The 20837-nt window shown below is 37.9% G+C and overlaps 1 long non-coding RNA gene across 1 annotated transcript; it reads right to left on the reverse strand.

Annotated features, from left to right (window-relative positions):
* Positions 1-207: 207 nt before the first annotated feature.
* LOC131514852 (uncharacterized) lies at positions 208-20611 on the reverse strand. The gene is made up of 3 exons (XR_009263301.1): positions 20255-20611; positions 2065-2167; positions 208-592 (listed from the first exon to the last, which is right to left on the reverse strand). It is a non-coding gene; the product is annotated as an uncharacterized LOC131514852 (long non-coding RNA).
* Between the last annotated feature and the right edge of the window lie 226 nt (positions 20612-20837).

The raw sequence follows: 20837 nt of genomic DNA on the forward strand, positions 1-20837 counted from the left end.
TTTTGCTGTAAAAATAAACAACATCATTGAGATAAAGGAGACACGAGGTGAGCCCTACTGTTTCCCCGTTGTTTTTTTTGTTTTGTTTTGTTTTGTTTTGTTTTTTTGTTTGTTTGTTTGTTTGTTTTTGCCTGGGACTGCTTCTTGCCATGGCACAGGGTGGGGAGCCCAAGCAGATTTACAGTCATGCTGAGTTTTGGGGTCTAAGATTGGAATTTGTGGCTGCCTGAAGCATCTGGAATTTGCAAGCCAGTGGTATTCAGAGAAGAGGAAGCTGCACAGAGGGTGGGCACCAAAATTCTGTGTGAGGATTCACCTGGGATCTCTGCTGGGGGTTAACCAGGCTTGTGTAAGGCAAGATTCCATGAAATCTACCAAGGATCTGCTGCAGGGGTGAACGGTGATTTCTGAGGTTGTGCAAGGTTGTGTGTTGCTGAGAGAGGTTGGAGAGCTGGCCCGATCAGCAAATAGAAGATACGTACACAGAATTTTCAGTGTATGCTACATCCATGTGCCTCTCTCTCTTCTTCTCTCTCTCTAATTTGTCCATATGAAAGTGTGTGTCCTCTTCCAGGTCCTGCTGAAGTAATTCCTAGGAACAGAATTACCCATTATTTACCCAGTCTTACTATTATGAAATTAACATTTATTTGTAAAACAACGGGTAAGAAACACCACCTGATTTCTAGATACAATCTTAATCTAGTACTGAATCAAAGCAGAGGGAGTTTGAATGCACACTATTCAAATTATTTTGAGAGTGATCTGGGTTTGACAGTTCTCAAAACTAATTTTTTGATAAACTTTCAGCTTTATTTTTTAAGAATTAGGATTTCAAGGGAAATTAGCTTTCTACTTTTGCTTTAAATACCAACTTTTTTCCTTCTGTACAAATCCTTTTGCATAGAGTTAAAAAAACATTGAAAAGACTTTTAAAAATTGATGGGGTGCCTGAATGGCTCCGTTGGTTCCGTGTCTGACTTCGGCTTAGGTCATGATCTTTCCTTCATGAGTTTGAGCCCCACATCAGGATCTCTGCTGTCAGCTCAGATCCTGCTTTGGATCCTCTGTCCTCCTCTGTCTCTGCCCCTCTCCCAGGTGTGCTGTCTCACTCTCTGTCTCAAAAATAAATAAAAACACTAAAAAAAAAGTAAAGACTTAAAAATCGAGAACAAAAGGATATTAAAGTGTTCAGGAATTATTTTGAGTTTAAGTAGAAGCCTATAATATTCTTGAGTTGAAAACTTTACACCTAAAATATTTTCAAACCTGGAAAATAAAAACTAGTCATTGTTTTATTTAGAATGATGTTACTTTTAGGGAGCCTCGGTTGAGCATCCGATTCGGATCTCACAGCTTGTAAATTCAAGCCCCGTGTTGGGCTCTGTGCTGATGGCTCAGAGCCTGGAGCCTGCTTCAGATTCTGTCTCTGTCTCTGTCTCTCTGTCTCTGTCTCTCTCTCTCTCTCTCTCTCTCTGCCTCTCTCCTGCTTGTGCTCTTTCTGTCTTTCAAAAATAAACATTAAAAAATTAGAATAATGTTACTTTCAACATAGTTAAATAATAGTAACATAGTTTGATACTAAGATAATGCAAATTATTGGTGTAAGGCAAGCAGTCTTGAATTATTAGCAGTGGAACAAAAATAAGAAAGATCTCATGGTATAAAATAGCCTTGACCCAGTGGCTAAATGTACTTTTACAGCTGTTTGGACTTTTCAAGAGTCTTGCTATCTTTATAATGCACACTTTTAGTTTTCTGTATTGCACTGTGTGTATTTATGATCATTCATGCTGAACAGAGAACAGTTTATGTATGTTTACTCCTAGCATCCAAGCAACTTGGCTGGTACTTTTTTTTTTTTTTTTTTTTGGTCATTTTCTGTTAGCTCAGATGTTTGCAAGCCTATTTGCATAGAAAGGGGGGAAAACCTGGGTAGAGTGGCTTTCTGTGTTGCTTAGGGATAACAGAAATCCATTCACGATTGCTTATTAAGTTTAAAAGTCCTTATAAGGAGTATATTCTATAAAGATGTGTATGAGAACAAAGAATATATGGTTTTACCTTTTATTGGATAATCACCATCCTAATAAACTTGCCTTTTCATTTGGCCAGATATTGGTCTTCCCAGCCTCTAACATATCGAGGTTTTCCCAGTTCCATATACCTAGTAAACAGGATAGGTACTCTTAGAGTTTTTTAGCCGTGAGATGTATCAGTCACCTATGAATTGGACTCATTGTTTTCATCCTTTAGCTCTAAAAAGAAACCATTTTTACACATATTATTAAAAACATAGCATACAACTGTTGCCCCCTACATTAACTGAAGATTTATATATCAATATGTGTAATTTACCTATATGTTTTAGACAAATTTTCTTTTTTTTCCCTTCCCCCTACCCCCCCCCCCCCCCACAGGTTCATTTGTACACACAGCACAGGAGGACACCAGCCCCATGCGAAGCCCAGGGGTCATACTCGTTCTTCTGTAGAAGGTTATCTGCATAATTTTGTGACACCTGAACTGTGTGTATTCCTTCAGGTAGGATATTGTTTCCTTTAGCCAAGCATCCTGGGACATGATTTACCTAGTAATGCTTTAATTATTTTGAGTTTCCTCAGATCCCACAGGTAACCAGTTTGAACCCGATAAGCCTGTAGTTTTGGGGGTGCCTGAGTGACTCAGTCAGTTAAGTGTCCATTTCTTGGTTTTGGTTCAGATCATGATCTCATGGTTCCTGGGTTCAAGCCCTGCATCAGGCTCTCAGCACAGAGCCCACCTTGGATCCTCTGTCTCCCTCTCTATCTACTCATCCCCTGCTTGTGTGCTCTTTCTCTGTCTCTCTCTCAAAACTAAATGAATATGAAAAACCAACAACTGTAGTTTTGAATATTTTCCCCTCAAGCCCACACAAAGATAAAGAAGTTTTCTTGACACTTCTCATCAGGAGATAAATATTTTCTAGGCACTCTCTCCTGCCCCCGGTCTGGAAAGGTCCATCCTTATGGCCAGAATCTTAATTTTTTTTTAACATTTATTCATTTTTGAGAAACAGAGCACAAGCAGGGGAGGGGGCAGAGAGAGAGGGAGATACAGAATCTGAAACAGGCTCCAGGCTCTGAGCTGTTACATTTTAACTCACCATCTTGCAAGTATCTAAAAGTAAAAAGTCACTGCACTCTAAGTTCCTGGGATGAGCAAATGCCCTCAGGGCACTATTTCATTTCAACCTTCATTTATCCTTCCATTGACTGCTTCCTCTTCTTGGTTGGACCCTGGTGTTTTTTCTTTCTTTCTTGTTCAGCAGTGCTTTTTCATTTGGAAAATGTTTACTTAAGTGTAATACCCATACAGAAAAATTACAAGCACAAGTTATAAGTAATACAGTGTGAGGAGTTGTTACAAACTAAACATGTTCATGTAACTATCATCTAAATCAAGACAAAGACTATTACCAGAGCCCCAGGAACCTTCTGACCCTTTGTAAAGGCATCAGCCACTTAACTATAATAGCCTCTATCTTTTTATTTTTATAAATTAGCTTTGTCTGTTTTTGAATTTTAGGTAAATGGAATCATATAGTATATATTCTTTTGTCTATGAATTTATTTGCATGACATCATATTTGTGAACCTTACACATATTTTCATGTGTAGCATTAAAAATTTTTTTTAACATTTATTTATTTTTGAGAGAGAGAGAGAGACAGAGTGTGAGCAAGAGAGGGGCAGAGAGGAGACCCAGAATCTGAAGCAGGCTCCAGGCTCCAAGCTGTCAGCACAGAGCCCGATGTGGGGCTTGAACTCAGTGACCGGGAGATCATGACCTGAGCCCAAGTCGGATGCTTGACCGACTGAGCCACCCAGGTGCCCCAGTAGCTTTAAAAAAAAAATTTTTTTTAATTTTATGACTGTACTACAACTTATCCAGTCTATTTATTGATGGACAATTGAGTTGTTGAAAATTTGGGGTCATCACAAATAATGCTGCTGTGAGCATTCTTATAGAAGTCTCTTAGTGAACATATACATTCATTTCCATTTGGTATATAGCTATGAGTGGAATTGCTCGGGTGTACATATGTTCTTTAGCACTTTTCCAAAGTGGTTGCTCGTGGTTATGTTCAGTGAGCAGCGTGGGAAAGCCGCAGTAATTCTGCGTCCTCCCTGACACTTGGTACCACTGGGCGTGTTTGTTTGTTTAAATATTAGCCATTCTGATGAGGGAGAGGAAACTCACCACTTTAACTGACATCTCTCTGTAGATTAATTGTTGTGAATACCTTACCTAATGCTTATTAGACAGCCATTCGCTTTTTTTTTTTTTACTTTCTTAGTTCTGTTCTGCGCATGAGGTCTTCATAATATATATATATATATATATATATATATATATATATATATATATAGCAAGTATCTTCTCCCACTCTGTGACTTCACTGTCTTACTGTTGTTTAGATGAGTAAAATTGCTTAATTTTAATGAAATCCAGTTTTTCAGTTTTCCTTTCTGGTGAATGTGTTCTTTGGCGCTGTTTAAGAAGTCTGTTCCTCCTTAATTCTTGAGGATAATCTTTACCTGCTTAAATCTTTATGGCTTTGCCTTTCATATTTACACATCACAATTCGCATGGAATTGGTTTTTGGTTGTCATAAATTGAGAGACCATATATTTGACTGACTGTTTCTAGATTCTGTCTTCTTTTCCACTGGTCTGTTTGCTCATGTGCAAATACCACCCTCTTATTTACCATAACCTCACAGTAAATCTTGAAATCTGGTAGTGTGAGTTCCCCAACTTTATTTTTCTTCAAGAATTGTTTAACTGTGCTTGACCCTTGCTGTATTCATACAAATTTTAGCACCAGATTTTCAGTTTCTGTTGAAATACCTATTAAGATTTTAGTTGGATGTTATCAAATTTGTAAATTAATTTAAGGATATTCAAAGTTTTACAGTATTGATTCAACTAATTCATGAATATTTATTAAAATCTTTTAAATTTCAGTAATATTTTATAGTCTTACACAGAAGTCTTACACATCTTTTGTTAAATTTATTCCTACATATTCAATACTTTATGGTCTTGTGTTATCATTTTTTTTAAAACTGCATTTTCCAACTGTTTTTGCTAGCATATGCAAATACAAATGATTTTTATACCCAGAAACCTTGTTAGATTCACTTACTAATTCTGTCAATGCCTTATCAATAAAAATTTAGATTTTTTTACATTCACAATCATGTATTCTGATTCTTATATGTTTCATTCTTTTTTCTTTCATTTTTTAACTGGATAGTGAATAGATGTGGTTTTATCGAACACACTTGTTCTATCTCTAAACTCTGAGGTAAGCTTTCCATTGTCCACCAGTAAGTATTACGTTTACTGAAGGTTTTTGTGGAGATCTATTATCAGGCTAGGGAAATCCCTGTCTATTGCTGTTTGCTAATAGCTTTTATAATGAATTTCTGTTACATTTTATCAAAATTGCTGTGCAATTGTTTTTTCTATTGTATTTTTATGATTCATTTTCTATATAAGGTAAAAGTTTAGTTCTCTGCTTGAGTAAAACAGGCAGTCATCTATCTGGTCAGGATGTGGGTAGTTTTATACATTTCCCTTTTTTTTATGTTTATTTATTTTTGAGAGAGAGAGAAGGTAAAACTTTAGTTCTTTGCTTGAGTAAAACAGGCAGTCATCTATCTGGTCAGGATGTGGGTAGTTTTATACATTTTTTTTAATGTTTATTTATTTCTTTTCGAGAGAGCGAGCGAGTGAGGGAGGGGCAGAGAGAGAGGGAGACACAGATCTGAAGGAGGCTCCAGGCTCTGAGCTGTCAGCACAGAGCCAGACTCGGGAACCGTGAGATCATGACCTGAGCCGAAGTCAGAAGCTTAACCCACTGAGCCACCCAGGCGCCCCAGGATGTGGATAGTTTTCAATGTCTGTTTCTTTTCAGGGCACCTGGGTGGCTCAGTCAGTTGAGTGCCCAAATTCTGCTCAGGTCATGATCTCAGGATTCATGGGTTTGTGCCCTGGATCGAACTCACTGCTGTCAGTGCAGAGCCGGCTCTGAATCCTTTGTTCCCCTCTCTCTCTGCCCCTCTCCTGCTCACTCTCTCAAAATTAAATAAACATAAGATAAATTAATAAGTGCCTGTTTCTTTTAAAGACTTCAATCTACTCCTCCTGTTTTGAGTTCCCCCACTGTCCACTCCCATGCATTTTTATACCCCCCACTTTGGGAGCACTTAATGCCTTTAATTCCTTATAGTTTCCAGGATTGCGTGTGCCACAGGTTATCTCTCTTTCGTGGCTTCCTCATTCCTGTCCTCTTTTCCTCCAGCCCTGTTGATGTTTAGCACTTAATTTTCTGTAAGTTGCTAAGTTATCTACCATTATCCCCTCAGCTTTTCAGCCTCCAAAATTCTTATTCATTCATTTGACAACTGTCTTGCAGTTAGGATGACCAGATTTGGCGAATAAAATCCCAGGATACCCAGTTAGATTTGAATTCTACACAAACAGCAGATGGGATCTCTCTGTACTCAGACATTATCTGCTGTTTATCTGAGGTTAGTTGGTCATCCTGCCTTTTACCTGGCATTCTTATTGTGAGTACCAATTGGTTTAGGTATTGTAGGTGTAGGTGATACATGAGAGATTAAAAATGTTCAAAAATCCCTGCTCTCAGGAGGTTACATTCTGCCGGTAAGACAGATATTGTACATGCGTAAATTATGTAGCATGTTAGTGATACGTGCTATGGAAAAGAAATGAAGTGGGCTAATGGATGTCAGATATATAAAGATTGAGATTGCACTTAAGGTGCGTCGGAAAAAATATCAAGGAGAGAGTGAAGCTACAGTAATTTTAGGGAGAAGTGTACCCCAGGCAGAAGGGGCAGCACATGAAGCCCGAGGCAGGAGTGTAGCTAGTATGTTTGAGGCAGGAGGCCATTATGGTCCAAGTGGGTTAGCAAGATAAGGTCAGGAGCAGGACAGGAACGGGAGTCCAGACCAGGTAAGGCATTGTGGGCCATTGTGAAAACAAGGCTTCTCCTCTCAGTCAGGAAGGAAGACAGTGGAGTGTTTAAACACGAGTGATGTTGTTGAAAGAAGCAATCTGGCTTCTTTCTGGCTTCTATGCGGAGAATGCGTAGCCGTGGCTCAGGGGAGGCTAAGGAAGAAGAAATTACTGCAGTAACCTAGGCAAGAGATGATGGTAGCCTTGACTAGTGTGGAGCGGTGGAAATGGTGAAAAATGTCAAAATTCTCGATCTATTTTGATGGTAGATCTAACAGGATTTCCCGATGGGTAGGATATAAGTATTAGCAAAACTGTGGAATCATGGATAATGCTATTTTTGATCTGAGCACTTGCAAGCAGGGTTCAGTTCTACGCCATCTCTCATCTATTTTAATCTTCTCTTATTTTTATCTTCATTGCTTTATGTTTGTTTATATCCCTTAATGATAGTTTAGGGAGGCTTTGGGTTGAAGCAATGATAAACCTGTGTGTTGAAATCAACATGTATATCCAGAAATCCATATAGTTATTTTGATAAATTAATTTTATTTAGTTTTGATTTGTGGGGAATAAGCACCTTTGGAATTTAACTGTAATGCGATACCTTATTTTGATAAAGGTGATGGAAAATAAATGTGACCAAAACAATGTGGCTCATATCCATGTAATGTAAGACATGTGATTCAATTAGAATTTCCTTGTTGCATTTGGTTTCTGTAGAGAGAGATTATTTTTTACCTTTGTGCCACTGCCAAAATGATACCCATGAATTAACTTCTCTGCCATGAAACTAGTCCATTTTTGTATTTTGAAATGACTGATGGAAATGATCCAAAACATTTTATGTGCCCAAAGAGACATCATATACCCTGCATAATTCCACAAGGAATTGGAAAAGGTCCAGCTAATCAGATCAGATTTTTTTTTTAATTTTTAAAAAATGTTTATTCTTGAGAGAGAGAGAGAGAAAGTGAGCATGAGCAGAGGACAGAAAGAGAGGGGGACAGAGGATCTGAAGGGGGCTCTGCGCTGACAGCAGAAAGCCCAATGTGGGGCTCACGTACCATGAGATCATGACCTGAGCTGAAGTCAGAAACTTAACACTAAGAGCAGATATTTTTAACGCTTCTTATTGAGAAATATGAGCATGAACTTCTGGATAAATATATAGATTGTTATAATCAGTCCTTTTTTTTTTTTTTTTTTTTTTTTGATCAGTACTTTGTTAATTAGCTTTGTTTCCTGTCTGAGCACAGCAAGGCAGTTTTATGCTATTAATGCCTACTCGCTGCTTTTTCTTCTTACTTTGTAAAGAATGTCAAAACTTAACTAGATTTGCTTATATCTTTTAGGTATTTCCCATATTTCCCTGTCTTTTCCATGGCCTAACCTGATCCACTAAAAAAAAAAAAAGAAAGAAAAAACAAATGACCATGTATTTTAAAACTACATACTGTAAAATGTTCTTTATACAAAAACCTGAAAACTTTGATGAGAGTGATTTGGGCAGCCTGAGGCATTAATTGAAGACCTATATGATAACTTTCAGTTATGTTGAGAATCAGATATACCTTCTGAATAAATTAACAAATAAAATTCTCCGAATTAAAAGTACACTTAATCACATTTTAATTCTTTTCAAATTGTTGATACACATGAAAATTATCAGAGAACCAGAATATTCAAGATTTATCCGCACTGTGCCTCCTAGTTCATAACTCTGTGTTAAATAATTTGTGTAATCTTTTTCAGTGACAGTATGCTAATTGGACTTCTGTTTATATTTCCTGTTGTCATGCTTATCAAATTGGAATAACTGAACCTGTGGGAACCCATGCCAGGTCACTGGCAATTGATACCCCGGGATGAACAAAGTAAATCTTCCTAGGGCATCTGTTTTTTGTTTTGTTTTTGTGTGTGTGTGTGTGTGAAAACTTTCTGTACTTAAGCAGATATATATTGGTGTGTAACACAAAGTGTAAAGGAGACATAAAAGAAATTTTTACTTGCTACAAGTAGACTTTGGACTTTACCTCAGCCTACCATCGATCTCCTGTACTGCTTTGACATAAATGTTTGAGCGGCTCAATTTGGAAGTCTTCAGGAAAGATCCTGTGATTCTAGCATGTTGTTCAGATATTTCCAGGGTTAGATACTGATATCATATTTTATAGCTCTTGTAAAAGTGCAAAATATTCTAGAATAGCTTGCAGAGTACAATGTAAATGTCTAGTTATCTTACTAAGTTAGCCAGTCTTCCTTTTTTACTGGAACATGCCTAATTTTGCATCAAGTAAGTCAATTCCCTTACCTTGGATGACATTTTCAATGTTCTATGGAAAATAACTATAAGAGATATGAATTGAGAGCTTTATTTACATTAAGAGCCCCTCTGTATTCTCTCTTTTAACCATGATAGCAATCCTCTGAGTTAGATACTAGTTTGATTTGTTTCTACAGATGAGAACTTGGACACAGAGTGGTCAGGTTACATTCTCCAGGTCATACAGCCTTGGAAGAAAAGGATCCGGGATTTGAACCCAAGTTGTCCTCTTTGGAGGCCCTACCTACCTTTAAACATTATTCTTTGTGCATAAATAATCTTGAGTTAACACACTCTTTTGTTTAAAAAAAAAACAAAGGAAATCTTTTTAATTATGGATAGCAGGGCTGACTTCTGCAACGTGATGTGATCCTTAACTGGTGGGATGAGCTGCACACAGTACCCAGTGTACATGAACGGCATAGACTTAACACACATTCAGAGGTACACGGTGAATCTCAAAGCAGACTATGAAGTTGATGAAATTCATGTTCCATTTCCACAGGCCTCAACTTCCACATTCTTGACTTCTCTCAGCACTTTCTCTCCAACTGCTTTCTAACCTTCCCCTCTTGTGTAAACCGAACAGAATGTGATACCAGCCTTTATAATGTGGTTGATGGATTCCACTTTACATGGGTGTGAATAAATTCCAGTAATGTGCATTATCTCCACTAGGCATCTTCATTCAAACCTTTGGCTTTATCTCTAATAGAAGGATTTGAGTCCATTAAAATGCCAGCCCCAGTAACCATGTGGTAAGATAACTTGAGAGTGGTAGACCCTTGATCTAACTCTATACCTTCCTAAGCTGCTTTATGGAATGAGACTGACCAAGGGTATACATGGCCTAAAGGAAGACCACCACACAGCTTCTTTGCTTATTTAAAACTATCATCCTTCGGTGAAACTAACAGTGACCTATCAGTTGCAGCGCTAAGCATTTTCCAGGAGTTTCTGGAGAGCAGAAGAGCACCTATCTCATTGTTACCATTGTCTGCCAAGACTGGAACAGTTGGCTACGGCACATGTGTTCCTTCTAGGTGCTGTGCCCACCATCACTGCCTATACAGAGGCTTCAAGATTAAACACCTCTGGCCTCCTGTTCATTCTGATGTTGTGACATTTTGGTAACAAGCACTGAGTAGTAGCTTTTATAGAAACCCTGCTCTTTGGATACCCGGAAATGCCTCTATCTTTCGTATTACTTTGATCTCTGATAAGAAGTTGCTAAAAATTAAATACCTTCCTTATTAAAAGAGGTGTTGCAGTGGAATTTTCTTCTTTCACACAGTTTTTTTTTTGTTTCCTCTGTTTATATGTTTATCTTTCCCACTTGACTCGGTCCCACTGGACTGTTTTTCTTCTCTCTTTGCATCCCAACTGCCTAGTACAGCACTTGACAGAGTAATGGAAATGTGGAATGAAGGAATTCATGGATGAGGGAGTGAATAAATAATTTTTTTGAGTCTGTGTATAACTTTAGCCTCTGTAGAGGCTATGTATGTGTAGAATAATGCTTCAACCACAAAATATCCAATGGTATTAGGTAGCATAATTGATGCTATTGGAATAAGATATTGGCTTAGGCAAAATTCGTTTCATTTATTAACAAAAATTTAGAACTCAGGTTTTAAGTAAGTACTGATTTTAGACTATTTTCCAGGCAGGCTCCAATTTGTGGAACATTTTTAGGAGTTCCACAAAAAGTTTCAAACTGGCTTTTCTTATTTATGGCTGAAGTTGTATTAAAGAAAGCACAGTAGCCCTTCATTACTTATCACAGGTTTTAGTCCTCTCTGGACTATATCTAGCTCAACTCTTCCCTTCCAATCTGATATCCTTCCACTTTCCACATGCAGCATTTCTCTGTGCAAACCAGTATCCTCCGTAATCTCCCGTTACCCCAACACCTTGGACTCTTTATCGCCTTTATTCATCCAGCCCTTACCCTCTCATCAACCCTTTCCCAATCCTTCCTCAGTCCTACTCCATCAGTTTTTACCCATCTTCCTCCACCATGAATCCTTCCCTGACAACTCTTACCAAATGGTTTTTTGTGCTCTTTTTCTGAGTTCTTAGTACACATATGGCTAGTGCCACAGTTACAACCTGACTTTATTTCTGTTTGCTCTGTCAGTTTTCTCCCCAGATGTAAACTCTTTGAACGCAACGATTCTGTCAGTGCCTCTAAGTCTCCCATAATACCAAATAAAATATTAAACATACAAAAAGCGTGCTCAGAGCCAAGGTGACAAAAGCACAAAAATTAACAAGTGAGACTTCATCAAAGGAAAAAGTCTCACAGCAAAGGAAACCGTCAACAAAATGGAAAGACAACCTATGGAACAGGAGAAAGTATTTGGAAATCACATATCTGATGAAGAGTTAATATTTAAAATATAGAAAGAACTCATACAACTCAATAGCAAACAAATCTGATTAAAAATGGGCAGAGAATCTGAAGACATTTTTCCACAGAAGACATACAAATGGTTAACATGTACAAAAAGAGGTGCTCAGCATCACTAATCACAAGTGAAATGCAAATCAAAACCACAACGAGATATTAGTTATACCAGTGAGAAGGGCCATCATCAAAAAGACAACAGGTGAGTTGTGAGCATGTGGAGAAAAGGGAAGCCTTGTGTATTTTTGATGGCATTGTAAATTGGTGCAACCACTATGGAGAACAGTATGACGTTTTCCTCAAAAAATTAAAAACCCAGCCAACCCACTTTTGGCAACATATCTAAAGGAAATGAAAATAGGTTATTTAAGAGATCTCTGCACTTCCATGTTTATTGCAACATTATTCACAATAGCCAGGATATGGAAACAACCTGTCAGTAGCTGGGTGAATGGATAAAGCAGCCATGACATGTGTATACAATGTAATGTTCAGCCATAAGACAGAAAGTAGGAAATCCTGCTATTTGTCCTAGCACGGATGGAACTTGAAGGCCTTATATGCTAAGTGAAATAAGCCAGACAGAGAAAGACAAATACTGGATGGTATCACATATAAATAAGTGGAATTTTTTTTAGTCAAATTCATAAAACTGGTAGAAAAGTTGTTGTCAGGGATGGGGGGAGCGGAACATGGAAAGGTTGGTAGAAGGGTGCAAGCAAGATTTCAGCTACAAGATAAATAAGGTTTGAGTATCTAATGTACAACATGGTGACCGTAGTTGATAATACTATATTGTATAATTGAAATGTGCTGAGAGTGAAACTTGAATGTTTTCACCAAAAGAAAAGAGAACAAAAAAGGAAAGAAAGGAAAGGAAAAGAAACAAGAGAAAAAGGAGAAAAGAACAAAAAAGAAAAGACAAGGAAAAAGAAAAGGAAAATGGAAATGTGAGGTGATGGATGTATTAGTTAACTAGGTGGGGGTATCATTTCACAACGTACGTACGTTAAATCAGCATGATGTACACTTTAAATATCTTACTATTTTGTCAGTTATACCTCAGTAAAGCTGAAATTAAAAAAAATATATACTTGGCAGTGTTGTTTATTGGCAAGAGGAGGGTTTTTTTTATGTTTCACTGACCCCTTTATTGATACTTTTCATATCCATTTCCTATTTGATCTTTAAAAATTAAAATCACTTGTCAAAATCATTTTTATAATCTGTCACATCTCAGTGCTATGTCTTAATCAGATGATATTCAAACCTGTCTGAAAGGAAAGTTTGCCTTCCTATTTGGAAACTTATACAACATTCTGCCCACCAGATGTCAATGCTTCTTTTGGAAACACTTCTTGTATGGTTCTCTTATCATGCAAAGGGCACAGTCTGTAGTTTAAAGATCCTGACAATTTTAACATCTGGGAGTGACTTAAATCCAGGAAACTATATGGCCATAATGATAAGAATAAACAAAGAATATACTAAAGATAGTCTTACTAGAGAGAATATTTCCCCCCACTTTTCACTTAAAGCTAGGAAGTGAAATGAATAGGGAATTGAAGGGTAACCTATAAGTCTGAAACAGCACTTTTCCAGGTGCAGGAGAGGATATGAAATTGCTGACATTGGTTTTAAAAAGTTCAAAGTGTAAAGAAAAGGGAAATAGTACCTGGAATGGTGGTTTTTCACTGAAGCTAAGATCAAAGCTTACCATTTCTAAGTACAAAGTAAATGGAGTCTTTGGGAATTGCTCTAATTTTAATATAAGACAATTTTCTAATTTTTGTTCACTTTCTACTGGCTCATGCCTGTGTTTGCAGTAACACTGATTTGAAATGTCTATATTTGTGAGAAAAAAAATTTAACCACTTGTTTTTTAACTTGGTAGTATACAGTGAGGTCCATCTGTTTAACATCTGGACTACTGTAATACTAATTAGAAAGGACAGTATATTTTTCAGTTCTCCACATACCTTTGTACAGCAAACCTTCTAATATGTCTCATTGTACTTGTCACAGTGCAAGGTGTGACATTATCGGTAGCTATGATGGAAAGACTTCATTTCTTGATTTAAAGCTTAGAAGAGTAACTGTCTAGATCTTAAATGAGCTCTGCCTATTTTGACAAGGGGAAATGAAGTAAATGAAGATTTCACTCTTTCTATTTTACTTAGTATGAGGAAATTATAGAGGGAGACTGAGCTTCAAGTCTGGTTCTGGGCCACTGCAAAACCCTGCCTTCACATTTTGTATTTTCTACTCTTCTGCTCTTTGAAATGCCTTGGCACCTTTAAAAATTTTTTTTAAATATTTACTTAGAGAGAGAGGGAGACAGAGAAACAGAGTGTGAGTGGCAGAGGGGCAGAGAGAGAGGGAGACACAGAATTCAAAGCAGGCTCCAGGCTCTGAGCTGTCAGCACAGAGCCTGATGTGGGGCTTGAACTCACAGACTAGGAGATCATGACCTGAGCCAAAGTCGGTTGCTTAACGGACTGAGCCACTCAGGCACCCCATTTTTGGCACTTTATAAAAACAAGTAGGTCAAGATTTTTTTTTAAAGTTCTGCTCTTCAGACTTAAGACTTTATAAGTACATGAGTTAACATCATGAATACCATGACTGATTATGCTCTGTGCAATTGATCAAATTTCCATTTTATCTATGGATTTTGGTGTCAGATAACACAGCTTTGATGAGTGATTAATTGGCCAGGAGGAAGGTGGGCTCTTAGGGCTAGATTGATAGGGTCGTGGGAAATACCACAAATGCAGAGAAACTGAAATGAGTACCCCCCATAAAAACTCTTTGAAGACTACATTTAAATTAGAAAATATAGTCAATTATGTGCATATGCTTCTTACAGGGGGCAGAGTCCATTTACATAAGCATTTTATTTGCTTATTTTTTTAATGTTTATTTTTGAGAGAGAGAGAGAGAGAGAGACCTAGTGAGAGCGGGGTAGGGGCAGAGAGAGAGGGAGACCCAGAATCCAAAGCAGGCACCAGGCTCTGAGCTGTCAGCACAGAGCCCCGACGCAAGGCTCAAACCCACAAACCAAGAGATCATGACCTGAGCGGAAGCCGGGCGCTTAACTTACTAAGCCACCCAGGTGCCCCTACATAAGCATTTTAATAGCTCCTTTGGATATCTGCTAAACTTTCAGAAGAAAAAGAATTAATGTGGATACTCTCATGTTGAAAGGAGTAAAAGAAGGATTTTTTTTGAAGCAAAAGCAATGTAGAAAATTCAATTAAAAACAGCTTTATTTAGGCACTGTGAACTTTGTGTGAAAGTTTCAAATGCCTGAAATAAAGCCTTTGTGTATGCAAGTCATTGGGCTTTGATTGGCATGGACTTTGAGCTAGCAAAAAAAAAAGTAACAAACTGTTTTGGAGTGTCTAAGGAGTTCAACACTACAATTACTACACTTCTGTTTCCTTGATTTGGGGTAGGTTTATATTTCCTAGAACAAAAGTTAAAAAAAAAAAACAAAAACAAAACTCCTAGGACAATTGTTTCAGTCACTTTCCTATTTCTGATTTCAGGAAAAACTTTATTATTTACACATGGTTTAAAGGTAAACTGAGGCACATTACAATTTTTCAAGTGTATTTGAGCGTTAATTCAAATTGGGGAATGCCAAACCAAAGATGGTTAGAAGAGCTCCACCCATAGGAGCTAGGGGCAAGGTTTTTGTAGAAAAAAACACTGAACCAAAGCAAAGAAATAATTTGATTGGCTATAGCTTAAGTGGTTGCCTTATTTGGGAAAGCTTCCTGTACTGTTTGTGATTAGTTGTTCTTAAGTTTCCTTATTTTGGATTGGAGGGCATTGACTCTGGCTTAGATTTTGTTCACTTCTGTATGTTGCTGCTGCATTAGAAACATCTCTGTGCGACGGCCTCCTTGTTTAAATACTTTAGTACTTACAGCCATTAGTTATTTTTTTCTGATTTGCCCTTTAAATATGGATCAGGCTAAAATTCAAAATTCTGTACCATACTAGTCAACATTAAATATCACATAACATCATTGTTGTGTATCCAGTTATTTCTATGCATCATGTGCTCTGAACAGATTTATTTATTCTAAGACTCTTCAATTTAAGTCATTAAAACTGTATTCAGAAAAACATATAGCATCTAACTTCTCAACTGCAGACCTAGGGATTCAGGTCAAGAAAAGAATTATAGCCACATTGAACTAGAGGGACAGTCATGTGCATCTGAGTTCGAGATGTAGTAATCTTGGCAAAGGCAAGTTATCTAGGTTTAAAAGACATGGTAATCCTTTAGAATTGTATTTTGCTACCACAATCAAGAGGTGTAAATTTTCTTCTTCTGAGTAGCCTATTTATAGGTTTTTGCTGCTGTTATAGCCTTTATCCTCATATGTGTTGGAAATATTTCCTCCCAATCTATTACCCTTTTCATTTATGGTATCTTTTGATCCATAGAACTCTTTTTGATCTGGAAGTTTATTATGTACACCAGTCTAGTTTGCTTTTTAAGAAAGTATCCACATATCATTAATTATGTTCTGTGACATTAAACATTCCCTTAAATGTTAAAAAAAGAGACGGAGACGGAAGTTTTCATGATGTGTTTTCTCCTGAATATGTAACACGAATGAGAAACATTTTTAAGTTCAGAGATTGATACCTCAAAATCCCCTTTGCAAATATGGTAATAGTTTACTGATAACTAAACAAGAAAATTTTGCAGTTGTACCTGTCTTCATGTATTTGTTTCTTATATGCAAAATTTATTCGTTTCTATTCCAAGAAAAAATACCTAAGTAACAATATGGAATATGTCTTACGTCCACTTCTTGGCATAGGAGAAAAAGAACAAGTCAATTTTCTTTGTTCCCAAGATTTAAAAAAAAGATGATTCTGTGGATTCAACTTGGTGTTGTCTGTGTGTCCTTCTAATAGCTGCCTTTCTTATTGGCTTTCTAGATGTCCTTCTGAACAGACCTTTAGATGAACCATGTTTGTTCCTGGAGAATGCAACGTGACCACACAGATTTCGTCAAAATAATGAGCGTTCCTTTAAAGGCCAGCCCAGAGAGAGAAGGGTTTTGCTCAGCACATTTTTACTACTGATGCAACTCCCTCTCTCTCTCTCTCTCTCTCTCTCTCTCTCTCTCTCTCTCTCTCCCTCTCTCTCTCTCTCTCTCTCTCTCTCTCTCTCTTTTGCTCATACGAAACATCACATCATTCCTAAGGATGAGAAACTCACAGGCTAAAAATGTAAGGCTTTCTCTGTGTCTGGAGGGAAATTTTGTCATTTAAAAGAAAATAGCTCTGACTAGGCAGGATAGTCTTCCTGAGTATTTCATTCCTAGGACTGTTTGCATTCTTTCCCAGTGAGCTGGAGTGATAGGCACTGGATCCTATTTATAACAGGCAAGATGAGCTCTTAAGCTATTTGGTGCTGGGTTAAGAATAAAAGCTTCAAGGGATTGGTTGGAATTTCTGTGCGCCTCTTCTCAGCAAGCGTCCTTTGCCCTTTTGGGGGAGATGTGGCTGTATGTTAGGTTTGTGAGAACCCAACTCAGGAATAGCATGTGATGTGAAAATGGAAAACAGTTGGATTGAAACCATACATGGTGAAGTCAAAAAGATGCTCTTTCTTGAGCTGTTGCTGAAATATGCTGGGGTTATTTCAGTGCTTGAAGAATAAATAGAACTTGAGGCACCCTGGAGGATAATGGAAAAAGTATGTGAGAGGACTCTGTGAATTTTCCCAGCTGCATCTCAGCCAGTTATCATTCAGCTTTCACTCTGACTTTAGAAAACATTATTTCCGAGCAGCAGAGTCTGCGCCCTTTGTGAAACTACCCTGCGTGTTGGAAGACGTGTGAGGGGCACCTGGGTGGCTCAGTCGGTTAAGTGCCTGACTCTAGATCTCAGCTGAGGTCATGATCTCACTGTTGGTGGGTTCAAGCCCCACATCGGGCTCTGCGCTGACAGTGCGGAGGCTGCTTGGGATTCTCTCTCTCCCTCTGCCCCTCCCCCACTCATTCACATACACACACACACACTCTCTCTCTCTCTCTAAATAAATAAATAAAAAACTTAAAAAAGAGCCGTGAAGGAAGTTTCTACCTAACCCTGTATTCCTCACGATTGCTGTGAATCAAAGCACTGAAGCAAAACCAAAGAAACAAAACAACAACAACCCCCCCCAATAAGCACAAGAAGACATTGCAAATGACGTGATAACTAATCATAAACTACACAGAGTTATAAGATGTTCGGCACCTAAAGGTCTTAGTCCAAGCTCTTCTTCAGATGAAGGAAGCAAGACAATAATTAAAATAATCTAATAACTTAGCCAGTGATGACAGAATGGAATCACTTCTCATGGCTTCCTGTCTCCCTGTCAAAGGGTACCCTTCATTGGGAAATGCTCAATAGCAAAACTTACAAATGGAAAGCATGTCTGTAAGGTGTTTGGACAATGCAGTCCATTGGCAGTCTCTAGATTTACTGGGTCTGTGGCCCCATAGCTGTGTAACAGCCCTAAAGAAACTACAGCATCTTGGTGTTACAAGTACTTAGACTCATCCGGTTTGGTTATCCCCAGGGAGAATAAAGGAGCTGGATATTTTTAGGAACGTTTAGCCATTCAAATTAATGGGAGGGTGGTCCTGGTGCTGGGAAAAATGACGGAGATACAGGTCTAGGTGGTTCAGAATGACGGTGGATCAGAGGAGACATTCTTCTCTGCATTGTTTTTAACTTTATGTATGAAGCATCGAGATGTTCTTGCTGAATTAGTTAGGATTTAGTACAATGAGAATCGGCCTGTTGAATACAGCCCATTCTTTTAAGCCTGCCTCCAGCACTAAGCTTAATCTCCTAGCTGAAACTGTATATGAGAAATATACTTGTTCCTCTCTATGAATGTTTATTTAAATTGATATCTTGAGCTCTCCTGTGTGTCGGTGAGGATCTCAGCATCCCAGAAGCACATCACTAGAGGATGGTACTTGTTAATCGAGAGGCAAGGGCACGGCAACAGAGAGAAACTTTTTTTTCTGATTCAACACTGCTAAGCCGTCAGACCTGCACTAGAAAACAATTTTTGAATATAGATCAGTTTGTGTTAGGAATCTGAGACTTCAGGCTGAGAGTCTTTCCTAAGCTGTCCATGTGTCTACCTTAATATCGCAAAACATCTTCAGAATGAAGGAGAAGGAAACTCCCGATCAGCCTTTAGGTTATTCAGAGTTTTATCTTAGCAGATTTTTGAGTAGATCGAATGGTACCGTATACATACAAATGACAGCTTATTGTGGTGGCTTTAACCATTAACTTGAGGAAGTTGATTTTAGTAGATAGTGTCAAAATATAGAAAGGGATAAATATATGTCAGGAAATTATAATAATGGTACATGTATTACCTTAGCCATAGACCTGAGTATGTAAATTGAGGTCTCATATGAGACCCTGTAACAGTAACTATTATTATTATTTCCATTCTTTATTTGTGAAAATTGAGGCTTTAGAAGGTCATACAACTAATAAGTGGCAATGCCACTGATCTTTATGGTTTTCGAATATATACTTTTGACCACCAGGTTCTATTACTTGAAATACAAGTTACGCTTCCCATTGTGTCATAAAAACACGTAGTAAATAACTTTGTAACTCTGCTGGTTGCGTGCTAAGCCTCTCAGGTTTTGATTGGTTTTGTTGGTTAGGTCTTTTTGTTTTGTTTTGTTTTGTTTTGATGAAAAGTCTTGAAAGATTTAAACTATCCTATGCTCTTTATGAAGAGAGATCAGAACAAAGTAGACTGTCAGCAACTGGCAAGCATCAGTGATTCATGTGAAAGACTATTGTCTCTGGTGATACAATGAGCGCTGGGCTAAGAGCCCAGCGACAGGAATCTGCCATATCCTGGCTTTGAGATTTATGTAAACAATATAACTGGGATACATTATCTATAGTTTTTTTGTTTTTTTGTTTTTTTTTAAATCTCTGGGTTGCCATGATTCTCATATAAAACTCTACATTTGAAGGTCTGGCATTGTTTATTTAAAAGGCATATGTAGTTTTTTTCATGTTTATTTATTTATTTTGAGAGAGAGAGACAGAGCACAAGCAGGGGAGGGGCAGAGAGAGAGAGATAATACCAAGCAGGCTGTGTGCTGTCAGCACAGAGCCTGACGTGCGACTCAATCCCACAAACCGCAAGATCATGACCTGAACTGAAATCAAGAGCTGGTCATTTAACCGACAGAGCCACCCAAGTGCCCCTAAAAGGCATATGTAGTTTAATTCACAGGAAGAAAATAATGGTATTAATATAGAATTAAATTCACACTTCCAGAGTACCATATTCCATGGCAACATTATTTCTCAGAAAAGTAGGGCCAGCGCATTGGTTGTAAATGCCTGAAGTAAAAATGTAGTAATGGGTAGTATGAGACACTCTGATAACTGTTGCTGGTATAAGAAGAGACTTACCTCAAGAAGAAAGAGTAGTGTATCATTTTGGAGCAGAGCTTGTGAGCATCATTCCTCCCAAGTCCTCTCCTAATATGGCAGCCTTAGCGCAGGGCTGAAGCCGTGGGAAGTGTTCAATACATATTTACCCTGAAGGTGTTCTGCCTGGAGAGAGAGAGATGTCATTTTGAACTTCAACCCAATTTTTCCAACTTCACATTCTGCAACCTTTTTTCACTTTTCGATCATTTTCCTTGTCATCTTGTGCATATAAGAACTGAGCAGAAGGACATACGTTACTTTTCCCCGGTCACCCAGTCACTGGCAGAACTGAAACCAGAGTCTAGATGCATACATTGCTACTAAGTGGCACAATGATAAAAAGACATGCTTGACTTTGAAATATTTTAATTTAACACTATAATGACTTGTATAGATGCAGCACTTGAAACTTACCCTGCATTTCTGGGTTCAGTTACTGCAGGGGACAATTGCGGATGTTTTTGTTTATGGGCATTGGGTTTGCCTGCTTTTATTTCTCCCCCCTCCACTTTTCACAAGACAATTAATTTGAGATTATAAATAGATCGCCATTGCTAGAAAA

The sequence above is a fragment of the Neofelis nebulosa genome, chromosome 6 (genome assembly GCF_028018385.1).
Source record: "Neofelis nebulosa isolate mNeoNeb1 chromosome 6, mNeoNeb1.pri, whole genome shotgun sequence".
Classification (NCBI taxonomy): Eukaryota; Metazoa; Chordata; class Mammalia; order Carnivora; family Felidae; genus Neofelis; species Neofelis nebulosa.